This window comes from Chiloscyllium punctatum, chromosome 18 (assembly GCF_047496795.1).
Source record: "Chiloscyllium punctatum isolate Juve2018m chromosome 18, sChiPun1.3, whole genome shotgun sequence".
In the NCBI taxonomy this organism is placed as follows: Eukaryota; Metazoa; Chordata; class Chondrichthyes; order Orectolobiformes; family Hemiscylliidae; genus Chiloscyllium; species Chiloscyllium punctatum.
In genome coordinates, this window is record NC_092756.1 from 91,618,602 (window position 1) to 91,640,731 (window position 22,130).

Below are 22,130 nucleotides of genomic sequence, written 5' to 3' on the forward strand. Positions count from 1 at the left end.
TTTGAAGTGCCTGAGGTCTGATATTGTTACCTCCCCTTGTTCTCCATTCACAACTAGAGGAAATAGATTTCTTGTATCCACCCTACTGAATCTTTTTTATAATCTTTAACACCTTGGGAAAATCCCAACTCAATTTCCAAATCTGAAAGGAAGGCAATTCACCCCAAGTCAACCCATTCACAGCCTGCCAAATCCAGCTAACTTTCTGATCTACTCAACCAATTCAAATCAGTTCTCTACCTGTTGAAAATATGAACTATGTGTACTTCACGTCTGGGTTTAATGCTACCACACTGCAGCAGGTGCTCACACAACAATGCAGTCACAGAGACCACGTCACTGTTGAGAGCGAGTGAGTGAGTGAGTGAGTGAATGAGAGAGAGAGTGAGTGAGTGTGTGTGGGGGTGGGGGTGGGGTGGGGGCTGTGACAAGCAAACTGGGAGGCGGAAGAGATGGGTGCCAAGTACAGCTAGGAGTGAAGTGAGGTCGCAAGGGTTCTTTGGGCATCAGTCATACTGGATGTGCATGAGTAGAGTCAATGCCACCCTCCGGCTGTCAATGCATATCCATGACTGGGAGACTTTAGGAATGGAAAGATATCATCTGCACATCATATGCAAATGCATCCTGACAATGATAGCTTTTTCAGCAGTGTGATGTCACATGCCCCACCAAACAGCAGCCATCTTTGCCAACCATCATGGCCTTGGCAACACACTTTAATTCTTCACTAGTATCTGGGAGTCATTACTGTAGTGCTTAAAGTGAAATTTTGTACTGGGTGGCACCTTTCACATGACATCCCAAATCCCTTTACTGCTGCCAATGAACTACTTTTCGAAGTTCAATCACTGTTGTCACTTCATAATCACAGCAGCCCATTTGCATAAAGTAAGAATCCATAAACAACAGTGAGATAATGGCCAGATGTTTCACTTATGTGATGTTGACTGAGTGATAAATATTGGCCAGGCCAATAGGGAGAACTCTCCCCCAGCTTACAACATTTTCCAAAATTGTGCATGGGATCTTTTATATCCAAAAATGAATGCAGCACTCCTTCAGGATTACCCTTCAATAATTTAGCGCTTCCTCAGTACTGCTGCTCCAACAGTGCCACATGCCCTCTGGTTGTAGTTGTTGGAGGTCAGAACATCGATGGTCAGCACCTTTCGCAGCTCCTCAGATACTGAAGCAGTCTGTTTTCAAAAACAAGGTTTGGACAATATCCAGGCTTGGGCTGACAAGTGGCAAGAAATATTTGCATCACACAAAAGCCAGACAATGACCATCACCAATAAGAGAGAATCTAACCATTCCCCTTGACAATCACTGAATCCCTCACTGTTAACATCTTTGGTGTTACCTTTGACCAGAAACTCACCTGGACTCCCCACATAAACACAATGGCTACAAGAGCAGGTCAAAGGCAAGGAATGCTGCAGCAAATAAATCATCTCCTGACTCCCCAAACCTGTCCACCATCTATAATCACAGAATCCCCATAGTGTAGAAACAGGCCATTCGGCCCAACATGTCCACACAGACCCTCCAAAGAGCATTACTCCAAAGACCCATCCTCCTACTCTTTCCCTGTAACCCTGCATTTCCCGCGGCTAACAAAATGAATCTGAACATCCCTGGACACTATGGGCAATTTAGCATGGCCAATTCACCTAGCCTGTACATCTTTGGATTGTGGGAGGAAACCCACACAGACACAGGAAGAATGTGCAAATTCCACACAAACAGTTGCTCAAGGGTGGAGCTTAGCCCGGGTCCCAGGCACTGTGAGGCAGCAGTGCTAACCACTGAGCCACCCCGCCACCCACAGTCAGGAGCATGATGGAATCCTCCCTAATTGCCCGGACAGGTAAAGCTCTAAAAAGCCTCAAGAAGCTTGACACTATCCAGGACAAAGCAACCTGTTAATTAGCACCACATCCACAAACAACGAAATTCCTCCACCACCAACAAGCAGTAGCAGCACTGTGTATTACCTACAAGGTGCACTGCAGAAATTTAGCAAAGATCCTTCCATATACATGACTTCCATCTAGAAAGACAATAGCAGCAAGTATATGGGAACCACCCGCAGGTTCCCTCCAACCGATGGCTTAGTAGTATTATCACTGGTCTGTTACGCTAGAGATCAAAGTGATGCTCTGGGAAACAGGGCTTGAATCACGCCATGGCCGATGGTGGAATTTGAATTCAATAAAAGTCTGAAATTAAGAGTCTAATGATGACCATGAATCTACTGTTGATTGTTGGAAAATCCCATCTGGTTCACTAACAGTCTCTAGAGAAGAAAACCAACATCCTTACCTGGACGGGCCTACATGTGACTCCAGAATCTCAGCACCGTGGTTGATTTTAAATGGCCCGCTGGACAATTAGTCATGGGCAATAAGTGCTCATGTTAGCAGTGATGCCCTCATCCCATGAATGAATTTAAAAAAACACTCATCATTCTGACTTGGAAATATATCGCCATTCCTTCACGGTCACTGGGTTAAAATCCTGGAACTCCCCCCGCCCCCAACAGCATTGTGGGTCAACCTACAGCATTTGGACGGCAGCGGTTCAAGAAGGCCGCTCACCACCACCTTCTCAAGGAGTAACTAGGGACAGGGACAATAAAATGCTGGCCACTGCCTACGTCCCACAAATGAATAAAAACAAACTGCCCGGGGGAGGTTTTGAGCAACTGAGCCCCAAATATGGGTTGCCCAGCAGAGAGCTTTTCCATTTTATTTTCAGGTTAGAGATTTCATCGAGAAGAAGACTACGCTTCTCATTAAGCCCTATAAGCCTGCTACAGAGAGGTTGTTGCTACGTTCCACAAGCACCTCTTCGGTTAGTGCCCTCTATCGCCTGCTGGGTGGCAGGGCCTGGCAGGATATTAACCGGTTATGTGAGGTTTGGGAGCAAGAGTTAGGAGTGGAGATCTCTTCTGAAACATGAGAGAACATATGGGAGAATACTCGAAAGATCTCAATCTGCAATAGGACATGTGCTACGTAGTTAAAAATTTGGCACAGGACTCATCTGGCACCTGACCGTCTGGTGAAGTTTAAAAAAAGGGGCATCTTTAGTGTGCCCCAAATGTAAAATAAGTGTAGGTACTCTTACCCATTGCTTCCGGACATGCCACAGGCTCTGTGTTTATTGGAGTGCTGTGGCTGGAGAGATAGGGAGGGTATTGAGGACTGAAGTCAAAGTAGACTTGATATCTCTCCTCTTAGACGGGCATGGGAAGAAACTGTTCAATATTCTTGCATACTGTGCATGGAAGAATATTCTGATGAATTGGGTGTCTGAGAACCCGCCAGGCTTGCTGGAATGGCAGAAATTAATTATGGAGCACATTCCCTTGGACGTTTTTACAAACATGGTGCACCACAAAACAGACCATTTTTTATAAGAAATGGCAGCCCGACTTGAGTTATTTGCATATAGATATGTCAGTTATCTTAACTAGGGCGTTTGTTTAACCAGGATGGTTAGATTTGTCAAGCCCTGTGCCCTGGAGGGGGTGACCTGAGTTAATACGGGTATATATACAATGCTCCTGTTCCTTTGTTTGGGAGCTTTGCACCGAGCATAGCTGTTCCTGTATTTTGTGTTTTTGGTTTTTTTTGCTTTTCTTTCGTTTTGGTGTTGCTTTCTTAGTGTTAGGGTTTGTTTTGTATTATAGGGTAGGTTATTAATTAGTAGACAGTAGTTGTATTATAACTTGTGTTTTTCTTCTTTTTATTATACTGATATGTTATTGATTGTATTTTTAATAATTTTATATGCTTGTAAAGTTAAAAAAATTTACTAATAAATATATTTACAAAAAAAGACAAACTGCCCGCAATAATGACCCTCTGGCAGCATGACACTCTGTCTGCACTGACCCTCCAATGGTGTGGCACTCCTGCAGCACAGACCCTCCAACAGTTCAGCACTGACTGTCAGGCACTGTGGCAATACCTCAGTACTGAACCTCTGGTGGTGCAGCATTAGTCCGTACTGACCCTCTGACAGTGCAGTGATCCCTGTGCATCAACCCTCTGACAGTGTGGCGCGCTCTCTCAGCAAGAACACTCTGACAGTTCAGTGCTGAGCGTCTGACAGTGCGGTGCTCCCTCAGTACTGACCCTATGACAGCGCGGTGATCTCTGTGCACTGGCCTTACCACAGTGCAGCACTACCTCGGCACTGACCTGCCGACAACGCAGCACTGACCCTCTGACAGCGCGGCGCTCCATCGGCACTGACCCACCAACAGCCCGGCGCTCCATCGGCACTGACCCGCCGAGAGCGCGGCGCTCCATCGGCACTGATCCGCTGACAGCGCGGCGCTCCATCGGCACTGATCCGCCGACAGCGCGGCACTCCATCGGCACTGATCCGCCGACAGTGTGGCACTCCATCGGCACTGATCCGCCGACAGGGCGGCGCTCCCTCAGCACTCACCCTCCGACAGGGCGGCACTCCCTCAGCACTCACCCTCCGACAGGGCGGCGGTCCCTCAGCACTCACCCTCTGACAGGGCGGCGCTCCCTCAGCACTCACACTCCGACAGGGCGGCACTCCCTCAGCACTGACCCTCTGACAGTGCGGCACTCCCTCAGCACTGACCCTCTGACAGGGCGGCGCTCCCTCAGCACTCACCCTCCGACAGGGCGACGTACCTTCGGCACTGATCCGCCGACAGCGCGGCGCTCCCTCAGCACTGACCTGCCGACAGGGCGGCGTGACCTCGGCACTGACCCTCCGACAGGGCGGCGCGCCCTCGGCTCTGACCTGCCGTCAGCACGGCGCTCCCTTGGCAATGACCTGCCAACAGCTTGGTGCGCCCTCGGTATTGAACCTCCAACAGTGCGGCACTCCCTCGGCACTCCAAAAGCATTGGACCTCTGACAGCACGGCATTCCCTGGGTATTGACCCTCTGACAGGGCAGTGCCCCCTTCGGCACTGATCATCCGACAGGGCGGCACTCCCACTGCACTGACCCTCCAACAGGGCGGTGCTCCCTCGGCACTGACTCTCCGACAGGGCTGCGCTCCCTCGGCACTGATCCACCGACAGCGCGGTGCTCCCTCAGCACTGACCTGCCGACAGTGTGGCGCTGCCTCGGCATAGATCCAGGTATTGACCCTTCGACAGGGCGGCGCTCTATCGGCACTGACCCTCCGACAGGGCGGCTCTCCCTCGGCTCTGACCTGCCGTCAGCACGGTGCACCCTTGGCAATGACCTGCCGACAGCGTGGTGCGCCCTCGGTATTGAACCTCCAAGAGTGCGGCACTCCCTCAGCACTCCATCAGCATTGACGCTCTGACAGCACGGCATTCCCTGGGTATTGACCCTCCGACAGGGCAGTGCTCCATCGGCACTGACCATCCGACAGGGCGGCGCTCCCTCGGCACTGACCCTCCGACAGGGCAGTGCTCCCTCGGCACTGACCCTCCGACAGGACGATGCTCCTTCGGCACTGATCCGCCGACAGCGTGGCGCTCTCGCGGCACTGACCTGCCGACAGGGCGGCGCTCCCTCGGCACTGACCCTGCGACAGCGCGGCGCTCCCTCGGCTCTGACTCTCTGACAGGGTGGCGTGCCCTCGGCTCTGACCTTCCGACATTGCGGTGTGCCCTCGGCTCTGACCTTCCGACAGGGCAGCGTGCCCTCGTCTCTGACCTGCCATCAGTGTGGCACTCCCTTGGCACTAACTGTCCGACAGCACGGTGCTCTCTCGGCACTGACCTGCCAATAGCGTAGTGCGCTCTCAGTAGTGAACCTCCAACAGTCCGGCACTCCCTCGGCACTCCATCAGCATTGACCCTCTGACAGCGCAGCACTCCCTGGGTATTGACCCTCCGACAGGGCGGCGCTGCCTGGCACTGACCCTCCAACAGGGCGGCGCTCCCTCAGCACTGACCCTTTGACGGTGCGGCACTCCCTTAGCACTGACTCTCCGACAGGGCGGCACTCCCTGCATATTGACCCTCCGACAGAGCGGCGCTCCCTCAGCACTGACCCTCCGACAGGGTGGCACTCCCTGCATATTAACCCTTCGACAGGGCGGCGCTCCTTCGGCACTGACCCTCCGACAGGGCGGCGCTCCTTCGGCACTGACCCTCCGACAGGGCAGCGCTCCCTCGGCACTGACCCTCCAACAGGGCGGCGCTCCCTCAGCACTGACCCTTCGACGGTGCGGCGCTCCCTCAGCACTGACCCTCCAACAGGGCGGCAATCCCTGCATATTAACCCTTCGACAGGGCGCCGCTCCCTCGGCTCTGACCTGCCGTCAGCGTGGTGCGCCCTCGGGTATTGAATCTCCAACAGTGCAGCACTCCCTCAGTACTCCATCAGCATTGACGCTCTAACAGCATGGCATTCCCTGGGTATTGACCCTCTGACAGGGCGGTGCTCCCTCGGCACTGACCTACCGACAGGGCGGCGCTCTCTTGGCACTGACCTGCAGACAGGGTGGCGCTCCCTCGGCACTGACCCTTCAACAGGGCGGCGCTTCCTCGGCACTGACCCTTCGACAGGGCGGCGTGCCCACGGCTCTGACCTTCCGTCAGTGTGGCGCTCCCTCGGCACTGACCGTCCGACAGCACGGCGCTCCCTCGGCACTGACCTGCCAACAGCGTGGTGCGCCCTCGGTATTGAACCTCCAACAGTCCGGCACTCCCTCGGCACTCCATCAGCATTGACCCTCTGACAGCGCGGCACTCCCTGGGTATTGATCCTTCAACAGGGCAGCGCTCCCTTGGCACTGACCATCTGACAGGGCGGCGCTCCTTCGGCACTGACCCTCTGACAGGGCGGCGCTCCCTCGGCACTGACTCCCTGACAGGGCGGCGCTCCCTTGGCTCTGACCTGCCGTCAGCATGGCACTCCCTTGGCAATGACCTGCCAACAGCGTGGTGCGCCCTCGGTATTGAATCTCCAACAGTGCTGCACTCCCTCCGCACTCCATCAGCATTGACCCTCTGACAGCGCAGCATTCCCTGGGTATTGACCCTCCGACAGGGCAGTGCTCCCTCGGCACTGACCCTCCGACAGGGCGGCGCTCCCTGCGTATTGACCCTTCGGTAGGGCGGCGCTCCCTCAGTACTGACCCTCCGACAGTGCGGCGCTCCTTCGGCACTGACCCTCAGACATGGTGACGCTCCTTCGGCACTGACCCTTCAACAGGGTGGCACTCCCTCAGCACTGACCCTTCAACGGTGCGGCACTCTCTTAGCACTGACCCTCCGACAGGGCGGCACTCTCTTAGCACTGACCCTTCGATAGGGTGGCGGTCCCTCAGCACTGACCCTCCGACAGGTCGGCACTCTCTTAGCACTGACCCTCCGACAGGGTGGCACTCCCTGGGTATTGATGCTCCGACAGTGCGGCGCTCCCTCAGCACTGACCCTCCGACAGTGCGGCACTCCCTGTGTATTGACCCTTCGACAGGGCGGCACTCCCTCAGCACTGACCCTCCGACAGTGCCCACTCCCTCAGTACTGACCCTCCAACAGTGTGGCACTCCCTCAGCACTGACCGCATCACAGTTCAGTACAACTCTCGGGGCAGAAGCTTAAATTTGTTTTGCGTTTCAATGGTACTTCAGCTTACAATTTTGTGACTCCAAAAGGGGGAATAACTCCCTAATACCCAGCCACAGCTGATCGGTTTGTGCACGGAGAGGCCTCCTCGCTCCCATTCGGCTGAAACAAAACGGTTTAGTTTTCCAAGAAAAAAAACTCACTGACACCCTTGTTCCACATGAAGCTTTGGTCTAGTCTTTAAATACTCCTGCGCCCGTTTCACTACAGTTACACTTTCATATGCTCTCATCAATCCCCGGTACCTCTGAAATCCAAGGTGCCATCAAACTTCATCCACAAGAACCTGGCGGCGGGATGCTCCAGAGTGCACGCGCCAAGCGGGAGAACTTTCCAGAAGCCCCAGGCCCCAGGCCCCAGGCCCCGGGACGATCCCTCCCGCCAACGGTCTCGCCTCGTGAGTACCATTTAAATTTCCTTGAAGTCACTCCCTCAAAGAAGATCCATAAGATAATAAAATAATCTCAGAAGAAGAGATGATTTTATTACTCATGTGTTCTCTGGTGCTGTTCGGACATCTGTTTTACTTTCTTTTTCTGGCTCGTGATATTTAATGCTAAAATGTGAATGCAATAAATGTACAACTTTGCAGGGGGAGGTGGTCTGAGGTGTGTTTTTCTCCCCACTTTCACCAAGATTTCCGCCGATCAAAAGTTTCAATGGCCTAAAAGGTGCAGGGGAGAGCCACCAGGATGTTGCCTGGTCTGGAGCGTTTCAGTTTTTTTTCCATAAGAAGATGGGGGCGGGGGTTCCTAAATGGACTCCTCTATACAAATTTAGCGGGGCATAGATAAGATGGATAGAATCATACAGTGTGGAAGCAGGGCATTCAGCCCATCGGGTCCACACCGACCCTCCAAAGAGCATCCCCTCCCACCCAACCCCTGTTCCCATGGCTATTCTACCTAATTTGTGTTGCAGACGTTTCGTCCCCTGTCTAGATGACATCCTCAGTGTTTGGGAGTCTCCTGTAAAGCGCTTCTGTGATCTTTCCTCCAGCATTTGTAGTGGTTTGAATCTGCTGCTTCCGGTTGTCAGTTCCAGCTGTCCGCTGCAGTGGTCGGTATATTGGGTCCAGGTCGATGTGCTTATTAATTGAATCTGTGGATGAGTGCCATACCTCTAGGAATTCCCTGGCTGTTCTCTGTTTGGCTTGTCCTATAATAGTAGTGTTGTCCCAGTCGAATTCATGTTGCTTGTCATCTGCGTGTGTGGCTACTAAGGATAGCTGGTCGTGTCGTCTTGTGGCTAGTTGGTGTTCATGGATGCGGATCGTTAGCTGTCTTCCTGTTTGTCCTATGTAGTGTTTTGTGCAGTCTTTGCATGGGATTTTTGCATCCCATGCAAGGACTGCACAAAACACTACATAGGACAAACAGGAAGACAGCTAACGATCCGCAACCATGAACACCAACTAGCCACAAAACAACACGACCAGCTATCCTTAGTAGCCACACACGCAGATGACAAGCAACATGAATTCGACTGGGACAACACTACTATTATAGGACAAGCCAAACAGAGAACAGCCAGGGAATTCCTAGAGGTATGGCACTCATCCACAGATTCAATTAATAAGCACATTGACCTGGACCCAATATACCGACCACTGCAGTGGACAGCTGGAACTGACAACCGGAAGTGGCAGATTCAAACCACTACAAATGCTGGAGGAAAGATCACAGAAGCGCTTCACAGGAGGCTCCCAAGCACCGAGGATGTCACCTAGACAGGGGAACGAAACGTCTGCAACACAAATTCCCAGCCCGGCGAACAGAACCACAACAATGAGCACCCGAGCTACAAATCTTCTCACAAACTTTGTATTCTACCTAACCTGTACATCCTTTCACATTATGGGCAATTTAGCATTGCCAGTCCACCTAACCTGTACATCTTTGGACTGTGGGAGGAAACCGGAGCAAACCCGCACAGAAATGGGGAGAACGTGCAAACTCCACACACATGGTCACCAGAGGCTGAAATCGAACCGTGGTCCCTGGCACTGTGAGGCAGCAGTGCTGACTACTGAGCCAATGTGCCATACTGAAAGGAAGAAATCTTTCCTATTTGTAAAGAGTCAGTAACCAGATGGCATAGATTTAAGCTAAGGTGTAGGGAGTTTAAGGAGTGTTTTTTTACCCAAAGGGGTGATGGATATCTGGAATTAACTCTCTGATAAGGTGGTAGTGGTGGAGAACCATAATAACATTTAAGATGAGTTTAGATGAAAACTTGACACACAAGTTGATTGGCCAAGTGCTGGGAAATGGGATTAGAGCAGATATGTGCTTGATGACTGCAAACACAATATAGAAACACAGAAAATAGGAAGAGCCTTTTGACCCAGCTCCACCATTCAATATATTACAGTTGATCATCCAATTCAGTGCCCTGTTTCCTTTTTTAATCCCATACCTTGTGATCCCTGTAGCCCTAAGAACACGGTGACTCAGTGGTTAGCACTGCTGCCTCTCTGCACCAGGGACCCAGGTTCAATTCCTGCCTCAGGCAACTGTCTGTGTGGTGTTTGCACATTCTCCCCGTGTCTGCGTGGGTTTTCTCCCACAGTCCAAAGATGTGCAGGTTAGGTGAATTGGCCATGCTAAATTGTCCGTAGTGTTAGGTGGATTAGTCGGGGTAAATATAGGGGGGTAGATTTCTCTTTGGGTTGGTGTGGGCTTGTTGGGCCAAAGAGCCTGTTTCCACGCTGTAGATAATCTAATCTAATCAACAATGTATATCTCCTCCTTGAAAACATTTGTAATTAATGGGCTTCTTTCCATGTTGTAATAATTTGACTCTTATAACACTGCTCCATCACTACAGATCAGACTGCTATCCTCCTCTTACACCATGGAGACTGTCAGCAGTTTGTTAAATAAGGACATCGCAGTTGAGAAGCAGTCCTTGCACTGTGATCAGTGCAGAACACTGGAGGCAGAGGGTGCAATTTGGTAGAAAGATTTGTTTTGTGTGTAGATTGCCAACATGTTGACAAGTGCTTGATCGCCCAAGTTGTAACATCATTGCATCTGAAGGCAGGTGAGGCAATTTAAATGGGGACATGTTGTCAGTCACCATAACCTTGTAGGAGTGTCGTTACTTGTGGGGCTGAGTGGTTGACTCAGAGACATGCTTTTTAACATTCAGACTGACATTAATTCCCAAATGATGCTTGCTGAACAACTATTTCTGGAAAAAAAACCCTCCAAGGATTTTAGGCTTCTACTTAATAGATGGTAAAATGGTCTTGGCACAGTAAGAGGCATCCAGCCTGCAGGCTCTCTGTCTGTTCTCTGTAACAGCAACTGAGCTAGTTCTACTCACCTGTTCTTTCCTGTAACCTTGCAGTTTTTAACTTTCCTTTTAGGTGCTTATCCTTTCGAAAGCCTGAATTGGACTTGCCTCCACCACACGCTCGGGCAGCATAATTCAATCCCTAACCACTCGCTGTGTGAATAACTTTTTCCTCGCGCTGCCATTAGTTCTTGTGCAATCATTCTAAGTCAGGATCTTCTGATTCTCAATCTCTCCACCAGTGGGTATAGTGCTTCTGTCTCAGGATTTTGAGCAACTCCATGAAACCTTCAGTTCTGTTTTTATGTTCCTGAAGAGAACAGCTCTTGTTTCTTCATTCTACTCAGATTACAGAAGTCCCTGAAAACACTCTTGCCAGTCTTTTCTGCGCTCTGTACAAAGCCTTTTGAAGTTTTCCTAAAGTGTGGTGCCCAGGATTGCATCCAAAGCATAAGCTGTGGATAAGCTTGTGTTTTGGTTTGTTTTCTATTCTATATCCTGCTTACCTTATTAACAGTTTCCTCAACCTGTCCTGCCACCTTCAAAAATCACTGCATATATGCCCCCAGATCCCTCTGTTCCTGCACCTCTTTGGAAGTGCTTTCTTCCTTTGATACTGTCTTTCCTGAAACTTCCTATCAAAATATCACCTTTCATGCTTCCCCATGTTTATTCCCAGTGAATGATACTTCCTCAGTTTACACTGTTTTGACGGAGGAAAAAAGGCTGCAATTCTCATGACTGCTATTGAATGCTGACTGTATATCTCTCCCTCCCCCAACCTACTTCATTCACGTACAGCACTTTCAGAAGAGGACTCTATCCTTTTCTCAGACTGTGGTGAAACTGGTAAAATCAATTACCCAAACCCAGTTGTTGAGACAGCTGAGTAACTTGCCACATCATTTCTGAGGGTATTTGGAACAAATCAAAAAGTAATTTTTCATTTCTAACTCCTTGTATTTTCATTTCCAATAACAGAATTACTTTTGAAATGCAATTTCATTTGTCAATGTCAACTAACTCCTCCAGCCCTATGACTCTCCAAGATCTATGCACTCCTGCGCCCCTGATTTCTTGCACTTCCTTACTTCCCTTCACCATTATTGCTGGCTATGCCCTCAGCTACCAACATCTTAAGTTCTAGAGTTTCTTCCCTAAAAAGTTAAACAAGTAAGTTCCTCCCCTTCTCACTAAATTCTCTGTCCCTTCCTTTATGATGCTTCTTAAAGCTGACCTCTTGGATAATTCTTCTGATCGTCTGTCCAAATATCATATACTGTTGATTTTTAGCTTGGTGGGTTTTTTGTGTGACTTTAACAGAACCTTCTGCCTTGAGGGGCAAGGGATGGGGATTAGGGTGAGTTACCTGATGTTACAGACTTACATATCACACACATCTGAAGTCACATGTAAGTAAGGATATAAGATTTCCAAGGATGTAACCAAGCTGATAAAGACAAGAACAAAAAAAAAGGATCATTTGGCTCATTAAGCTTGCTTCAGTACAATCATGACTAATCTTGGGTTTTAGCTTCACTTGCCCAAAATCCTTCAATTCACTGAGTGACCAAAATCAATCTATCCTATCCTTAAAGGTATTCAATAATAGAGTGTCTACAACTCTTCCCTAATAGCATTGTGAATGTCTTCACAGCACATGGATTGTAGCAATTCAAGAAGGCAGTATACCACCATCTTTTCGAGGGCAATTAAGGATGGGCAGTAAATGCTGTCCCTGCGAGCAATGCCCATATTCCTGTGAGTGAATTTAAAACAAAAACCTCTGGGGTATAGGATTCCAAAGATTAATAAGATTTGACTGGAGTAATTTCTCCTCATCTCAGTCCTAAATTATTGTTTCTTGTACTGAGATTGTGTCCCTGTGTTCTCTCCAGGGAAAACGGCCTTTCAGTGTTGACTCAGACTATATTCACTTGAGTTGAGAGGATGAGGAAGGATCTGTGATTTTTGAGAAGATTTGTAGCTCAGGTTGACGTTCAGGTTGTAAGTTTGCTCGCTGAGCTGGTAGGTTTGTTCTCAGACGTTTCGTTAGCATGCCAGGTTACATCATCAAGGAGAAAGTAAGGACTGCAGATGCTGGAGATCAGAGCTGAAAATGTGTTGCTGGAAAAGCGCAGCAGGTCAGGCAGCATCCAAGGAACAGGAGAATCGACATTTCGGGCATAAGCCCTTCTTCAGGAATGAGGAAAGTGTGTCCAGCAAACTAAGATAAAAGGTAGGGAGGAGGGACTTGGGGGAAGGGCGTTGGGAATGCAATAGGTGGAAGGAGGTCAAGGTGAGGGTGATAGGCTGGAGTGGGATGGGGGCAGAGAGGTCAGGAAGAAGATTGCAGGTTAGGAAGGCACTGCTGAATTCAAGGGATTTGGCTGAGACAAGGTGGGGGGAGGGGAAATGAAGAAACTGGAGAATGTACAGCGTATCATCCGCCGTCATTTCCGCCACCTCCAAACGGACCCCATCACCAGGGATATATTTCCCTTCCCTCCCCTATCAGTGTTCCGAAAAGACCACTCCCTCCGGGACTCCCTTGTCAGGTCCACACCCCTCCACCAACCCAACCTCCACTCCTGGCACCTTCCCCTGCAACTGCAAGAAATGCAAAACTTGCGCCCACACCTCTCCCCTTACTTCCCTCCAAGGCCCCAAGGGATCATTCCATATCCGCCACAAATTCACCTGCACCTCCACACATATCATCGATTGCATCCGCTGCACCCGATGTGGCCTCCTCTATATTGGGGAGACAGGCCGCCTACTTGCGGAATGTTTCAGAGAACACCTCTGGGACACCCGGACCAACCAACCCAACCACCCCGTAGCTCAACACTTCAACTCCCCCTCCCACTCCACCAAGGACATGCTGGTCCTTGGACTCCTCTATCGCCAGACCATAGCAACACGATGGTTGGAGGAAGAGCGCCTCATCTTCCGCCTAGGAACCCTCCAACCACAAGGGATGAACTCAGATTTCTCCAGTTTCCTCATTTCCCCTCCCCCCACCTTGTCTCAGTTAAATCCCTCAAACTCAGCACCACCTTCCTAACCTGCAATCTTCTTCCTGACCTCTCCGCCCCCATCCCACTCCGGTCTATCACCCTCACCTTGATCTCCTTCCACCTATCGCGTTTCCAACGCCCCTCCCCCAAGTCCCTCCTCCATACCTTTTATCTTAGCCTGCTGGACACACTTTCCTCATTCCTGAAGAAGGGCTTATGCCCGAACCGGATTCTCCTGTTCCTTGGATGCTGCCTGACCTGTTGCGCTTTTCCAGCAACACATTTTCAGCAGGTTACATCATCAATGAGATGCCGGATGAAGCGCTGGTATTCTGTCCTGCTTGCTGTTAATGAGTCTTGGTCTGTTAAGGTGGGAAATATCATTTCCAGTTCTTGTTCTCAGAGGTTGGTAATGGGGTTTAGTTCGATGTGTTTATTGATGGAGTTCAGCTTTGAATGCTGGAGTTCTAGGAATTCCTGTGCATGTCTCTGTTTAGCCTGTCCTAGGATGAATGTGTTGTCCCAGTTGAACTGGTGTCCTTCTTCGTCTGTATGCAAGGAAACCAGTGATAGCTGGTCATGTTTAGTTGGTGCCTGTATATCCTGGTGGTTAGTTTCCAGCCTGTCTATCCGATGTAGTGTCTGATGCAGTCCTTGCAGGGTATTTTGTATATGACATTCAAAATATATACAAAATGCTGGTTGTTGGTACAAGGTCCTTTAGGTTCATCAGTCGCTGTTTCAGTGTGAAACAGACTTGGGGAATTCTACTAGAGTGAAGGAAATCGCATTGCCTCACTCAGGACATACCCTGAATAGAGGGATTCGAGATCAGCCCATAACAAAACCCCAAAGTAAAGCCAAACCTCAGCCAAATTGTTAAAATTTTCTTCAGGATCTGGGCCAGCAAGCCATTGGAGTTGCTGCCAATATGCAGACTCAAGACAGCGAAAGAATCCCATGAGATCTAAATTGAGTAAGAAAACTCACAGGCCAGTACTTAGAAGACTGCATACCCTGGAAAGCCCACGTACATCCGGTTTGGAACAGTTAAATTGCTCAGCAACATCCAAATCAGAACCAATCAAACTAAACATCTGGTTAAACAGTCACCTGGTTCTAATAAACTTGATACCAGTGTGGCCATTTCAGTGATCGCAGAACCAGTCTTTAACAAAACTCGGTCTGGACTCCAGCCCTTAAATTTGCACAAGACCCTCGGCTAGACTGAGAACCTATACCGGGAGACGTTTATTCATTAAACGTACAACTTTGGTTCTGGTGTCTTATGAGAAGCAGCTAGTTCATTTACCATTGATTGTAGTAAAAGGCTTGGACTCAAGCTTGATGGGGTGAATTGGTTGAGGAGGATTCACCTAGATTGCCTCAAAATCTTTTGATGAGAAAATGACTGTCTTAGTGAAGTTTTTCAGGAAGGTCTATGGACTTATCAAGGGAGCCAAGGCCACCTTGCGTGTTGTCCAGGAAGCAATTCCATCATTCTGCAAGGTCCACGTAGTGCCATTTACCTTACAGACAAAACACGGACAAAAGGAGAGGCAGAAATCAGAAAGCTGGAAAGCGAAAGCATGATTAAACCAGTCCAATTTGTGGAATAGGCAGCACTGGTCATATTGATTGTGAAGCCTGACAGGTTGGTTCGCCTTTGCAGGGATTGTAAACAAATGGTAGACCGAATTTTGCAGCTGGTTAAACTCTCTTGCATAGAGGATTTAGTTGCAAAGTCGGGGATAGGTGGGCTGTCCTTCATGAAATGAGCCACGCGTACTTGCAATTGTGGTTAAATGAGAATTCCCAGAAGATTAATACAATTAATATCTGTAAGGATTTGCACCAATATACAAGATTGCCACTTGGAGTCTTACCAGCCTGCGAAATTTTTCAGTGGACGATTAAGAACATTTTACAAGGTCTACCCTAGATCGCCATTTATTTGGATGATGTGCTAATAACATGGACAACCAATAAAGAGCACTTAGAGAACCTGGACATTGTCCTTAGATGTTTCTTCCAGACGGGCATATGCCTTAGAAAGGAAAAATGTGTTTTCCAGACATCCCAACTGACCTACATGGGGTACAGAGTTGACAAGATTGGGTTACAACTGTTGGAAGATAAAATGAGGGTGATCAATTGTGCCCTGGCTTCCGCATCTGTACCGGAGCTTAGTTCTTTCCTTGGGCTGGTGAATTACTATGGAAAATTCATACATAACCTGGCCTCCATCCTGCCACCTTTGCTTCAACTCTTAATGAAGGGACAGCCTTAGAAATGGCCACAGAACCAAACTACAGCTTTCAGGGAAGTGAAGAAACAGCTATCATCCTCGAAAGTGTTGGCACACTATGGTTCCAAGTGAGACCTGTTACTGACATGCGATGCCTCTCCGTACGGCATCAGGATAGTATTAGTTCATAGGTTGCCCAATGGAGAGGAATGCCCAATAGCATATGCACCCAGGACTTTGGCTAATAGAGAGTGTAAATAAGCCCAGATAGAGAAGGTTATATTTGGAGTCAGGAAGTTCAACCAATACGTTTTCGGATGTAAATTTGTAGTAAGAACAAACCACAAACCTTGCTAGGTCTACTGAAAGGGGCAAGGCAGTGCTGCCCATTACTTCAGGCTGAATTCAGCAGTGGGCTCTAATTCGAAGTGAATATAATTACAAGTTGGAACATTGTCCGGGAGACAAAGTAGCAAATGCAGATGCCTTGAGCCGCCTCCCATTGGCAGATATGCCACTGGTGGTCCATAATTTTGATTTTTCAACACACTTCCAGGCACAGCTGACAATCTCAGACTTTGGATGCAGAAGGATTTAGTCCTGGTGAAACTGAAATAGTTGGTAGTGATGAGGGAATTTGAAGGGCCATACTAACCAAAATTGAAACCTTTTTGCAGCTGGACAGACCAACAGAGAATGGCATATTAATATAGGGAGCAAGAGTGATTGTTCCAAGCAAGGGTCACTGCCAGATACTGACTGAACTCCACCAGGGTCCTCCAGAGGTTTTAAAAATGAAGATGCCATGTGTAGTGGCCAGGTTTGGATGCAGACAAATCCGTGTTGGTGGCAATTCATGGGAATGGCCAGGTAAACCATGGACTTGGCTACACAAAGACAATGCTTGTCCTTTCATGGGCTTAATGTTCTTAGTCATTGTGGATGCCCACTCAAAGTGGTTGGATGTGCATACAGTTCATTCGTCAAATATAGGGGTGATGATAGAAAAGCTGTGCACATCTTGTGTGGACTCCTAGAAATATTGGTCACAGATAATGGGCCATTATTTACCAGCAGAGAGTTTGTGTATTTCCTAAAGTTGCATGGTGTTCAACATATACGGAGAACTCCATACCATTAATAATTCAATGGTCTGGAAGAAAGAGCAGTACAGACTTTGAAGGAAAGATTAAAGAAAGAGCCTACAGCTTCACTAGATACCGAACCATCCTGATTCCTGTATGATAGTAGGACTACCGCTAATGTAACTACAGGAGTAGGTCCAGCAGAGTTGCTAATGGGAAGAAGACTTTATTGGGAACAAGGCCATAGGGCAAACCAGGGCCTAAGCATTCCAGACAGGCTTTGAGGCCGCCCTAACCCTCCCGGTCAAACCTGCAGCCAAAGATCACCTTGTGGAAAGGCTTATGACTCCATAATGATGGCCACACTTCTTAAATTTAGGAGTTTGAAAACCTGGAAGGGGTGGGTCTGAAAATGGAGACACAGTCATTCACACTTGAATGGACAGGTCAGATGGCCCATGTGGAAGGCATCCTTGAGCTCCAAGAGCCTGCCTGCCATCCATGCTGAAGACTTGAAAACCAGCCCTCTGCCCACTAACTGAAGAATTTATGGAAAATCTCTGCCCAGTTATGGTTTGTGCAAAACCCCACCACCATTTCACCCTGACCTTGGTGCCTTTGGATTCTTTGAAGAACAACTGACCTTTGGTCTCAAACTGCATTCAAGCCAGTTTTTTTAAGAGTCTTAGAGACATGCAGCGTGGAAACAGACCCTTCTGTTGCAGCTTAATTCACATCTCAGGCTTTTTGCTTCATTTCAATTCCAGAGACAGAGAGAAAAATAATGAAAAAGTTACAAAATTATTGGAATGACTAATAGCCTGGCCTAAGCCTGCTTTATCATTGAGCCATCCAGAATGTTGTGAGCTGTAGCTCGAAAACAATCATGTGTGCTGCTCAGATGCTATTTTTGGTGTGTAACTAAATCTGTACCATTTTCAATACATCTCTGCAAGAGTTTGCTCTAAGATAAAAATAGGATCATGTTTTGCTCATAGTCATTGTGCCTTACAATGTGGCTGCAATAAACGTTATGGTGAATAAGGTTTTCAGAGACATTTCACCTTTAATCAGACAAGCATCATAACTCAAGTCAAGATCTCAGCTCCCAGGCTATCTTCAATTTAATTTAATGCAGGCAATTTTTAAACGAAAAACAATGCTGGACGAGACCATTTGTCCTTCTATGCCCATGCTGGCTCTTTGAAACAGCTAGCCAATTAGTACCTCAACTACCCCCACCAGCCTGCTTTGCCTTATAGTCAAACAAGAAAGATTTGCATTTTCATAGAACCTTACATGCTCTCAGGCTTCTGAATGTCATCTTACAACATTTTTTTCATTAAAGATTGCTTCGTATTCTTTTGGAAATTATGGTTGAATTGCCTACTATTGCCTTTTCAGGCAGCACATTTCAGATCATAAAAACTTGCCATGTGAACAAGTTCTTTTTCCAATTACCTTAAATCTGTGTGCTCTGATTATTGACCCTTCTGCCAATTTTCTTGACTGTCCAATCTCTTCTTTAAAAATCACATAACACCAAGTTATAGTCCAACAGGTTTAATTGGAAGCACACTAGCTTTCGGAGCGCTGCTCCTTCATCAGGTGATAGTGGAGGACTATAAGTGGTGTTGTGTGATTTTTAACTTTGTACACCCCAGTCCAATACCGGCATCTCCAAATCAATCTCTTCTTAGTTTTGAATATTTATATGGTGTCTTTTATGACCTCATGATGTGCCAGATCGTTTCATGGCTACTTTTTTCAAAGTGTGATATAGGAACAGCAGCAACCAATCCACACACAGCAAGATCCCATAAATTTGAAAACTAACCACAGGACTTGTGCCAGATCAGCAGGCAAAGACAGTAACAACTTTAATCTCACATATGTCAAAGACTATTAGACAAACTTGGGTAAGAATGACAGTATGAGGGTGGTGTCATGGACTGCAGGAAACAATGAAAAGGCCAGAATTTAATTTTGTCACCAGAAACTAGAAGAACTAATCTCATCACAAGTCCACTAAGCTGGTTTATACCCAACGAGTTCATTGTAGACAGAACACAGGAACACGAGGAAGCCACTTAGATTTCCTCCACCATCACCATCCCACTATCAGAGCTGCTTCTGCAATTCAGTTGATCACGACTAATCAGAATCCCAACTCCATTTACCTATCTTAGTTCCAGCTAACACTTCATCTATTAGCCTAATGCCTGTTGATCTCAATTTATTGACTGACTCCTCTCTTTCCCAATACCTGCACCCCCCCCCCCCAAGACTGAACAGCTTTTTAAAATAGTCTTTAGCAGCATGCGCTCAAACCTCACTATGGCAACTGCTAGAATTTGAATCCAGTTAATGTGTCTGGAATGTAAAGTTCTTGTGAGAAGTAGTGGTGAACATAACAACCAGCATGAATTGTCATTTAGGGAAGGAAATATACCTCCTTATCTGGTTTGGCCTACATGTGACTCCAGACCCACAACAATGAGGTTGATTCTTGACTGCCATTTGAAATTGTCTAGCAAACCACTCAGTTCAAAGGCAATTAGGGATTGACAACACATACTATCTTTGCCAGTAGTACCCATGTCCAGTGAAAGAATAAAGAAAGTTTTTATCTTTTTGAAAATAATATCTTCCTTAAATTTAGAATTGATGACCCACACCACAATGAGTTCCATTCAGTTCACAATCTTTCACAGGATTTCTTTGTAGTATTGTGCTCCTGTTTATAATTTGCTGCCCATTTGGTGTCATCAGTAAGCTTGTGGCTCACTATTCACCTCAGATGTTTTGGACATCAAGCAAAGCTGCCTAGTACAGATCATTAAAGGGAACACCACTAGTTTCACTGAAATTTGATGCATCCCATTTCCCTACAGTGTCTTCTTTCTCCTAATTGAACTCCTGCATATTTTATTAGATTGCATCTCATTCCATACCACTTTTGTCAACAATCTGCTATGTGGAACCTTATCAAAAGCTTTGTGAAAGTCCATAATTCATACACACACACTCTCATTTACATTTGTTAATCCCGCAAAAAAAAATCTCAGTTTGTTAATCTTTACAAATCCATGCTGATTCTAGTCAGTTTATGATCTTGGAATGTTCAGCTCCTCTGGATAGGATTTTCACTACTGAAGTAGGCAACTACAGTTGGGAAATTTCCCAACTAGCTTTATAGTGAACATGGCAAGGCATGCAATTTTCATTCTTGAGTGTCAAATGCAGAATGGAATGAGGCTGAGTTACCCTAGAAGAAAGCATATGTAGCCTTGAGGGTTGATTAATGCCATGAGTCGCTGGTTAGAAGGCTCACTTTGGATCTCTGGGACATTGTCCATTTAATTTAGAAGTTGTTGGGTCATCATCCCTCAGAACAGCAGCACCTTCAGCTTCCCCTCCTCACCTCCACCATCCTCCTCTGTTGCTCATTACCTTGTGTCAACTCAATGCCATCTCATGTCCCCCACCCTAGTCTCCTGACTTCATACGTTCTGTCCACCAGATAGTCACACATCCTGGATACAGTGTGGGCAGATTTCAGGACTACGTGCAGATGGAAAAAGCTTTTAAAATTTAATACAGCTCTCACTCTCAAACACTTGATAATGAAGAAAATCTCCAATTCATAAAATCTATTCAAAGCTATTAAATCTCCTTAAATTTCATACAAAATCTCATACAAATACTAACTTCTATTTAGATGGTGGCATTAAAGAGAGATAATCATTTATACCTAGTCCATCATTGTCATGGCACTTTCAGTCAAGAGCCAAAATGTGATCTGTTTCAACTCTAATTTTAAATGGATCACTATTTTCAGCTGGTTTTCAGCTGAGTGTATCATACCCCACTCACTTTAATCAGCTTGTGGAAATAGATTATGCTGGGAATGTGTCTGGTCTTCTAAATCGAGAGTCTAGTTCACCAGTTTTAAATGTCCATGTTGTCTTCCTATCTTTTAAAAAATCTATCTTGTCATTGAGGATTCCAGTCGGTCTACATTAGAACTAATAGCCTTATAGTTTTGTCTAATTTATTTCTCTTGCCTTTGATAAAAAGGCATGTTTCCAAAAGCTATTTTTGGCTTGCTGTCAGCAGGGCAAATGCATGAATGCCAAATTTGAAATGATCATAGCAACATATATTACAGGAGCAAAGGGTGCTTATTAACACGTCAATTCTGATTGGCCAAGGTGTTGCCACAGATAAAGAAACAGGAAACCAAAAGGTAGGGTAAATCAGGGGCAGGACTTATAAATTTAAGGGTCAGGTCCTGGGATGTGTTGCCAAACAAAGAGAGTTTGGAGTGCAGGTTCCTTGAAAGTGGAGTCACAGGTAAACAAGGTAGTGAATATCGTGCTTGGTATGCTTGTCTTTATTTACACATCAGTGCATTAAGTATAGGAGTGAGGAGGTCATGTCGCTGTACAGGACATTGGTTAGGCCACTTTTGGCATACTGTGTTCAAATAGCTGATCTCCCTGCTATAGGAAAGATGTTAAATTTGAAAGGTTTCAGAAAAGCTTTACAGGGATGGTGCCAGGACTGGTGGGTTTGAGCCATAGGGAGAGGCTGAATACATTGGGGTTATTCATCCTGGAGCGTCAGAGCCTGAGGGGTGACGATATAGGGGTTTATAAAATCATGAGGGGCATGGATAGGATGAATAGCTATGGTCCTTTCCACAGGGTAGACGAATCCAAAACTAGAGGGCATATGTTTAAAGTAAAAGGGCAAAGAATTAAAAGGGACCTAAGAGGCAACTTTTTCACCCAGAGGTTGGTTCGTGTATGGAATGAATCTCTAGACGAAGTGGTGGAGGCTGGTACAATTACAGCATTTAA